This window comes from Bidens hawaiensis, unplaced genomic scaffold, assembly GCF_021521415.1.
Source record: "Bidens hawaiensis isolate Kalapana, Puna unplaced genomic scaffold, B.hawaiensis_p1.1 tig00015856_1, whole genome shotgun sequence".
In the NCBI taxonomy this organism is placed as follows: domain Eukaryota; kingdom Viridiplantae; phylum Streptophyta; class Magnoliopsida; order Asterales; family Asteraceae; genus Bidens; species Bidens hawaiensis.
The window spans coordinates 398,981-408,677 of record NW_027492419.1 but is presented as its reverse complement, the minus strand read 5'-3'; positions in this window follow the sequence as shown (position 1 = coordinate 408,677).

Here is a 9,697-nt window from a genome sequence, read left to right as displayed (position 1 = left end):
TTATGAGCCGGATATCCCGGGGGACCATCTATAAACGATATACGTTTAATATAAGCCAACATATTGAGTTCATGGCCTTAGTGTGATAGCAAACCAGTTAAATGAAAACATGCTCGTTTAACTATCCGCTATGAATTTAAACGTGAGAGATGGTTCCGGAACAAGCATTGTATTATTCATTAAGCCGGAAAATATCTACCAAACACTTTTTGGGGATGTTTTAAGCGATCCGTGAAAATATTTTCGATTTTTACAAACAAATAGTATGGTTATCTAAATTTACAATAAATTAGCCGAAAAACACTCGTTTTCGAACTAATTTTCGTACCCGATAAAATTTTCTCGCCAAAAACCAAACCCAAAATAAATTTGGACTCGGGATTTTTTGTTCGGACACGCAAAATGAGAAAAATGGGCCAAAAATGATCTCATATAGGGCCGGCCGCACATTTTAAAGGGTCCCACCCTTGATATTTTGGTTCAAAAGTCTTCCAAAGTCGTCCAACTACAAAAATATCTCACAAACACATTTGGTTCCAGCTGACTTTTTCACATAGGTAGAACTTCGTATTTTGGGTGATTTAAACTTGATTACACATGATTTTTATATGAAGATGTAACATCCTAGAAAATCCCATAATTATTTTGGACTAAAAATGTCAACTTTGAAAGTTGAAGGATTAAAATTAGTCTTATAACAAGTAAAGAGAAAGAAAAGAGATAAGAAATACAAAGCATCTTATGTTAAGGAAGTAGGAAATTCCATCCCACATGGAAAGATGGAAGAAAATGGAAGCATTCTACATGGGTATAAATAAGGAAGATAACTTTCATCGCACATGGAAACAAGAAAAGAAATGGAAGTTCTTTATAAGGAAGCAAGTATCCATAAAAATTTTTAATGTGGCTAACCACTCTCCATAGTCCTAGCAGAGGGTGTGAAGCATCCGATGCGCACACGCACGGACTCGGGTGATGGGAGTAATGTGGGGTTTTGATGGCACACTTCGCATGCTCGCATCGCCGGATAAGGGCCGCTTTAGTATTTTTGGAAAATGGAAGTATGGTCAAGAGGTGAGAAGTTATCAAAGACAAGGGACCGAAAGTGAAAATGTGATCTTAGGAACCCATCGCGCTACGCGATGAGCCCAGGAACAAGACCATCGCGCTACGCGAAGGCGTTGTACGAATCACCAGACACATGTCGCGATGGGGGGGGGGACACGTGGCAAACTCTAGCGCTGAGTCAGCAAGCCACGCGTCATTCCCTGACATCGCGTTACATGATGCCCGAATAAAAGGAACCATCGCGCTACGCGATGGTTCCCAAAATCAACTATAAAAGGGGAGGGGTACGAAATTCCCATCTCACACCAAATCACACACAATTTCACACCCTTAGCCTCGGTTTGTGTGTCGACCTCTTAGAACGTTCCAAGCCTCGAAGTTCCAACGGTTTGAGCCTCAATACGCGACAGAGATTAGAAGTGCTGTCCGTATAAGCTTGGGCATATAAACTCCAAATACCTGCGTAAGGTAGGGGTTCTGCCTAAATATTATTTTATTACTATATTATATGGCTTAGACCATAGTCAGGGGTATAGCCCAAACCTTGATCATATTTAAGCAATAATATAACTTTTCATAAATAGAAGTTATGATCAAATTAATGTTTCTTCATGCTTAAGAAACATAAGCATTCACATACAAAGGATATAGTCAAAAGTAATACTTATTTATGATTAAGAAATATAACATTCACAGGTTATAGTTAAAATAATGTTTCTTCATGATTAAGAAACATAAGCTTTTACATACAAGAAGATATAGTTAAAATGTATGTTTCTTAGTGATTAAGAAACGTAAGATTTTACGTACAAAGGTTATAGTCATTCAATATTTCTTCTTGAAGAAGAAACCTATCAGTAGATGTTTTTTCCTGAAGAAGAAACTCAGCACATAATTGTTAAACAAACAGAAAAATCACATGTATAAATATTTTATTCAAACAATGATCAATCAAGGTTTAAAGCTATCAAAATCAAACTAAAGGTCTGTAGCTGGATCAAGAGATGATCCGAGTATTTATATAAACCTATTTTATGATAGGTCAATCATCATTCATTCATAAAGGTTTTTGAATGAGATCACCACATCATTCAGACAGACAATCACAGATTAATACGTTAAACCTTTACAAACAGTAAAAATATACTCTATAGGATAGATAGGTTGTTTGTCTTGTAGATTCAGTAAAACATTTGCCTGAGATTACATGATCTCTAAAACATTGTGATACAAATTAGAAAATAAAAACAACTCAGACCGAATACACATGTGTCTGGATCCAAACATAACTGTTCAGCCTAAACAATCAAAGGTTACGTGGCCGTGGGCTGATGATCATATCTAGTCCTCCGGAATAGGCTATGTGGCTCGGAGACTTGTGTGTGTAGGGCAGTGTTAAAAATACCAGGTATAGCAATATATCTGCTGAGATATGTTAAGAAATCTATATTTGTATTATAATTGTAATTTAAATGCTTTTAGAGACAACGATTCATCAGCATATCGCTGACGTATTTTTCCTCACATTACAGTAAAGCAAGCATAGTACAGATAGCAAGGCATAAGAGTCAATTATGGAGTTAGATGCTCGCAGAATGAGATGGCTCAGTTTTAAATAAATAAAATATTGTAATAAGAATAAACAGGGTTTGTAAACCAAATACTTGGATATTTATTATCCAATAGATTTTCAAAATAACTTATTATTTTATTATAATCAAAGACTTCCGCTAATAACCCGCAACTCTGATGTATTTACAAAACAGGTACCTAATTACCTACATGGGTGGGAAAAACACGCCCGCTATGTGCTGGTGAAACGTTTGACTCGATAAAATAGTTTATAACAATCGTTAAATACAAACATAGTTTTTTGTTTAACAAACTTGGCAGGAACGAATGTCATTCTCGTGATTTGTACCACTTCCCTACACACAATTCAAAGATTCCCCGAGTACATAGCCCCTATTCGGGGATAATATTCCCTTAGATTATGGCTGACTTGATTTTGTATGCCAATTATCAGTTATGTTTGGATCAAGACACATGTGTATTATGTCTGAGTTGCTTTTTATTATCTATTTTGTATTGTAACGATTTTAGAGATAAATAATCTCATGCAAAAATTTATTAGACTCTTTGTAATAAACAAACTGTTTACTACAAGAGTAAAATTAGATCAGTTGATAAAAGGTTTAACGTGTTCACCTGTTGTTATCAGTTCAGTGATATATAAGAACCCTTTTCTTCAGTATGCTATTAACCTATATTTGTAATAGGTATGCAAAAGTACCTAGATGGTATGTTTTGACTAATCAGCAGACCTTATGTCTGATTCAGTTCAGCAGACTCTTGATCTGATCAGCAGACTTTATGTCTGTTACAATTTCAACAGACTCTTGGTCTGATCAACAGACTTTAAGTCTGATTCAGTTCAGCAGACTCGAGGTATGATCAGCAGACTCTTAGGTCTGACCTAACCTTAGTAGAGTTATAGTCGTTTATATGAAAATATATTTTGTATTTACATATGACGTTTGGTATGGCACGCTTTGGCCTAATAGAGTCTATTATGTTGGTAAAATTCTCCAGGTAAGTAAACGGGTCCAGCGGTTGATTGGGATTTGTACAAATTACTTACCTTAGGCAAGAAGAGTCTACTAAGGATATCCCGCTTCCAGTTACTTGATATAATGCTTAATATACATAAATCCCGTCTACATTTTTTATAATATTTTATTAGTTTATGTTTGGTTTTTATTAGGATTTGTATACTACTAACTTATTTGAATAATGTAGGTCCCGAGATTTGTTCGTGGTTAAAGAGGGCAAAAAATGATAAAAAACAAGCCAAACTGGAGAACTGGACCCTCAGGAAACGAACCGGACCAGATCAAGAGTGAACCGGACCGGTACCAAGTTACTTTGGCCACGCTGCGCGGCCAAATAAGGGGCTTTGGTAGCGTAGCGCTGCCAAATTGCCCACGCTGCGCGGCCAAGTGGGGGTATTTTGGTAGCGTGGCGCGAGCAACCAAATTTCTAGAATATTCCGGGTTTTGGGTTTTAATCACTATATAAACACCCCTAATCTAACCCTTAAGCAGAACCTAAATACCCTAGCCGGCCAGGACGAAATTGGGAGCTCTAGAAGTAATCTTTTGGAGGTTTTGAAGGCTTGGAATCATACGGTGGCGTGCATATCGATCAAGGACGAAGGCTACGGGTTTTATCGCCTTTAATCTTTCGTTTCTTTTGTTTTCCACTATGAATTCCTTTATTATTGTTTTGTTTGATTTTAAGATGCTAGGCTAAACTTTATAGACTGCCTAGGCTTATGATGAACCTATTTTGGTGTTTAAATTTGACTTGGGATTTATTTATCGTTATGGTTTTATGAACTAGTAAAAGGTTTAATTATATTAAATTGATGCATATGGATATTTAGGATTGTTTGATTAATTATTATTATTCCATAGTTTCCTTGATTATTGTTTGTCATTATGATAGGTCGCTGTTAGGTCAATTACTTTGTGTTCTTGATTATTTTGTGATTGATATGCATTAAGATCATAGGAATAATATTAGTTAATCAAATAAACCTAAGTGTGATGCTAACCTAAATAGCTGTAAGGTGCTAGGTTATTGATAGGTCTTTGTTGATCAGGATTGCTAGATTTAGTTCTTCGTAAGGAGTCCGTCTAGGTTTGATCGGTTAACTTTGTCTATCGAGACAATTGAATATATTAGACTGCCTTTGATTTCCGCGCTGTAAGGTAGGATTTCGTATAAAGGAACTAGTTTGTAATCAATTAGGTGACCGTAAGGAAACTTGATTTTTAATACTGGTGTGCGTTAAAACTTATTAGAAATCCATAGGTGTCTCTTGAGATGGGTCAGGGGTCCTGTTCGGGTTTTCTCTTAAGCGTCTATTTTACGATCCCAGTTCCATAACTAAGTATTATCTTAGGTTAATTGATAACTGAAATTCAGGGGATTCTAGCCTAGGTAGTTATCTTGTCATCATTTGAATTAAGTCCAGGGTTAAGTCGTTTTTAAGTCTTAGTTTTATTAACTAGTTTAATTTTAGTTTTTAAGTAAAACCCCCTAATAATAATAGATAAATAGTCGTGTCTGTAGGTAAGTCTAAATTTAGCTAGTTAACGTAATTTAAAGAGTCCTGTGGGTTCGATATCCGGACTTACTTAGCTATACTAGAGTCGATCGGTTCACTTGCCGGTTAGTAGTTTAGTTAAGTTTAAGAGTGTAGAATTTATTACTTAGTGTCTAGATTAACGTGTTTTCATATAACTAATTTTAGCACATCAAGTTTTTGGCGCCGTTGCCGGGGATTCTTGGCAATTGCGTTATTAGCTTTGATTAGACTTACATGCTACATACGTGCTATTTGTATTTTGTTTTGTTTTTGAGTCGTAGGAGTCTAAGTAGTTTTTATTCTATTTTATTTTATTTTTCTTTTTGTTTTTGAGTCTTAGGAGTTAGGTTAATATAGTTTAGTTTAGTTGCTTTAAATTAGTTTAGTTTTTTCTTTAATATACTGTTTATTGGTATTCTCTGGTGCTCGTGATCTTCATGGAGTGCTACTATGAGCCCAAATTTTGCCCGATATATGATAGGATGGGGAATGTTGTTGGTTGTAAGGACTCATCTGGTGCAATGATGGATTATATACCACATCCAGAAGAGATATTCATTGATTTCATGCGTGTCGTTCATAGCATGAATCCAAGTACACCGCTTGGGGATTTTATGGATGAGTTTCGGTCAGGCTTATAATGTCGAATACAACTTAGTGAGCCGATAATAGAGTTGGAGGATGTTGGTTTGTAGAATCAGATGAAGGAGAGTATTCCCTCTTGGGAGGACGAGTTTTGAGATGAATTTGGAGAAGAGTTATTGGGTTTAACCGATATGGATGAGAGTGATTTTAACCCGAAAGAGATATTAAGGAGCTTGAAGTATTGTTATTTGGGAAACCGGTTAAGAAGTTAATTGTCAAAGAGGAATCACAAGAGATATCCGAAGAGTTGAAGAATAAAGAACCTCATATCATTGTGAAACATCCGCGTGTGCGCGGTAAAACTGGCAGGTTATTAGAGATACTCGTTCATGGATCACCACGTAAATCAAGAGCCCCAAGAAGGAGGATAGCTATAGTTCGGAATCAAAGTGTGTCAAATATGTCACGTCCTCATAATTTCAATAATTGGGTGATCGAGCTGAATGCTTATTATTGGGCTAACGTGAGTTTGAAAACTAGTTTCTTCCTAACTAGTTGTAAAAGGAGAGTATTGAAGAGCACTGATGGGAAGAGGATAAAGGAGAAGCCTCCGGATTGAGGTTTCGGGAATGAGTCCGGCTAAAGACTCTTTTGTAAACTTAGCGCTTCACGGGAGGCAACCCAGTACTATGTTTTCATTTTATTTTTATTTTGGTTTTGCTTCTTTGCTCTGTCAGATGTTTCTTCTCTTATTTGCAGGTTGTTCTAGGGTTGCTTATGAGATAGTTGCTGAGATACGGTTTTATTCAAGTGTGGGGATGGAGCAGCCGACCTATATTCTTTTTATTTGCTGATGTTAATCATGTTTTATTCATTGGTTGGGTTGGTCGGTCTGGAGATACTGTTTGATGCGTACGTTCGGAGTTGGAGGTCATTCATGGAAGAAGACTTTGGCATCATATTTCATGCGCATATTTCCAGCTAAGTCTTTTCCATTTATCTATCTTGCTTGTTTATTTTTATTTTTGTTTTTCTTTTTAGGCTTTTAGCTTTTTGTATTTCGAATTTATTTTTGTTTTTAGTCCTTATCCTTGCATGGAGGACAATGCAAAATTTAAGTGAGGGGATAGGACATTTAAGTCATAGTTAAAAAAAATCGAAAAAGTTTTGAAAAATGTCCCTTAATTTTGTCTCTTTTTGCATTTAAATGGGAGATGAGGATACTTATCGGGAATCAATTTTTCAAACTACTAATAATATGAGATAATATAAAAGAAGGCCTACTTAACTTGGGATGTGTTGGTAGGCCCAATTAGTCTTGAAAGGTTTTCTGTTGCATATTCTTAATAAACCTAATTAATCTTAGATTTTGTGGGTTCTCATCCTAGGGGGGACAGTGAAGCTGAAATTCGATAAGGTATAGGGAGTATTACTATAAGATGATTACCCTAAGGTGGTGAGAATTGAATGCACTTTAAATTTAGCACGCCACTCCGTTTTATGAAAATAAATAAAGAGTGGTGGCGCCCCGCAAATGTCCAATTTTATACGAGCTTTAGTCTTTAGTTATATATATTTTTAGGTTAAAGATGACTAAGTGCACAATAAAAAAATAAAGAAAAAAATAATAAATAAATAATTATTTCAAAAGTTGATCTAAAAATAAAAAAGTGAGAAAAGTAAAGTAATGAAAAATGCCAAAGAAGTATTCTAAAAAAAATAGAAAAAGAGGCCAAAGTGCACATACTAGACGAGACTGAGAGTTTACGTGTTACCAAGGGGATGGCGACTCTGAGGATATACTATTGGGGCTCGAAAGTTTCTAGTCAATAAATATTTTCTTAGGAAATATATAGGATGAAGTCCAATAATATTTAGGACATGCTCATACGACCTCACTTGACCTATCATCCATAATTCCATCTAAGTGCATTTTCTTCTTACAATTAAGGGGTTGTTATCTTATGGTGATATGTTGAACCAGTTTGCTTGAACTTGATTATTTTTAATTGTCTTTACTATGCTTGAGATGGGGTAGGTGGATCTTAACTCCAAAGGTGTGAGACCCGTAGGTTTTTGATATCACTTAAAATTAATTGCTTAATGTGCGTGGGGGCTTGATAGGGTGGTGGCTGGGTTTAAGTGGACAACAATATCGGCAATCGCGGTTTTTACGTTTATCTAAGCTTTAAGATAACCTTATATGTTTTTAAGACTGTATTTCTCCGATGCTGATCCCATTGCAATGAGACTTTTTCAGGGACGAAAAAGAGATAAGTGTGGGGATATTTGATATAATGCTTAATATACATAAATCCCATGTACATTTTATATAATATTTTATTAGTTTATGTTTGGTTTTTATTAGGATTTGTATACTACTAACTTATTTTAATAATGTAGGTCCCGGGATTTGTTCGTGGTTAAAGAGGGCGAAAAATGATAAAAAAACAAGCTAAACCGGTGAACCAGACCATCAGGAAACGAACCAAACCAGATTAGGAGTGAACCGGACCGGTAACAAGTTACTTTGGCCATGCTGCGCGGCCAAATAAGGGGCTTTGGTAGCGTAGCGCGGCCAAACTGCCCACGCTGCACGGCCAAGTGGGGGTATTTTGGTAGCGTGGCGCGAGCAACCTAATTTCTAGAATATTCCGGGTTTTGGGCTTTAATCACTATATAAACACCCCTAATCTAACCCTTAAGCAGAACCTGAATACCCTAGCCGGCCAGGATGAAATTGGGAGCTCTAGAAGTAATAAGCACGTTAATATGATCAATTAAGATGTAAAAGACTTGTAGGGACATAGTACGTACCTTCAATTGAAGTTTTATGATCACACCTTGGCTGCAAAAAAAGAAAAATCGCAGCTCCTTGGATTCTCTCTTGTCCGATCAGGAATAGGGAAGGGAGAGGGCTAGGGTTTTTAGTTTTATGATATAAAACAACGAGTTACACTCTAGCCCTTCTAATTTGAGAGATATGGCAACATGAAAGGAAAGTTTAAATAACTTAACGTACCGGTATGACGAAAAGGTTTCCGAGAAATGTCGATTAAATCTCGAGGAATATACATACTCTACAAGCTTAAACCCTTTGAACCGAGAAATTAATGGGTGTTACAACTGATCACACATATTATGCCGCTTTTCAAATTTGAAAGCCATCAATTCTGCAAACAAGAAGAGTTGTCAGTACACAAAGTTGCAGAGCTAATAGATGAGAAAAGATAGATGATTAATGGCGTCTTCAATAACCTGTTCCGTAGTAATATGCGTACCTACAAGAACAAGTAAACAGTTAGTCCGTAAATCAATTTGAAACCCTAATTTTGAAATCGGGGCAACGATAATCGAATAACGATGTCTTACCGTAGTCGAAACAGAGCTAATGGCTGTAATCGAAGTAAAATCAAGCAAGTATTAGAGCAATCGAGCAAGAGGAAGGTAGCACGAGCAAGAGGGTTTTTTTTGTTAGGTTTAAAAGAGGAAGAAATATGTGAAAAAGTTTCTAAGTCCCCCTTTTATACCTAACGTTTGGGTGGTACAGTACCTTGGTTTGTCGTCTAGTGCACGACAGTTGTCATTTAATTCAAATTTAATGTAGCTCCCTTGCTCGAGCATACAGCCAAGGTAACAGCTGGCACCCTCTGTACATGAGTACATAGTACCACCTTTGCTCGATGTACTTGGAATATTCTGTCCTTGATCACTAGTGTAATCGAGACAGATTGCTCGACTAGACTTGTGCTCAATGCCTTAGCCAAATTTCTAATGATCATCATAATACCTCCTCGAGTATTAAGTCATACTCGAGGTGTAGTGTGCTCGACTATACTTATCAAAATTTAGTCAATACAAATTTCTGAGACACACCAGTAATCGAATCTT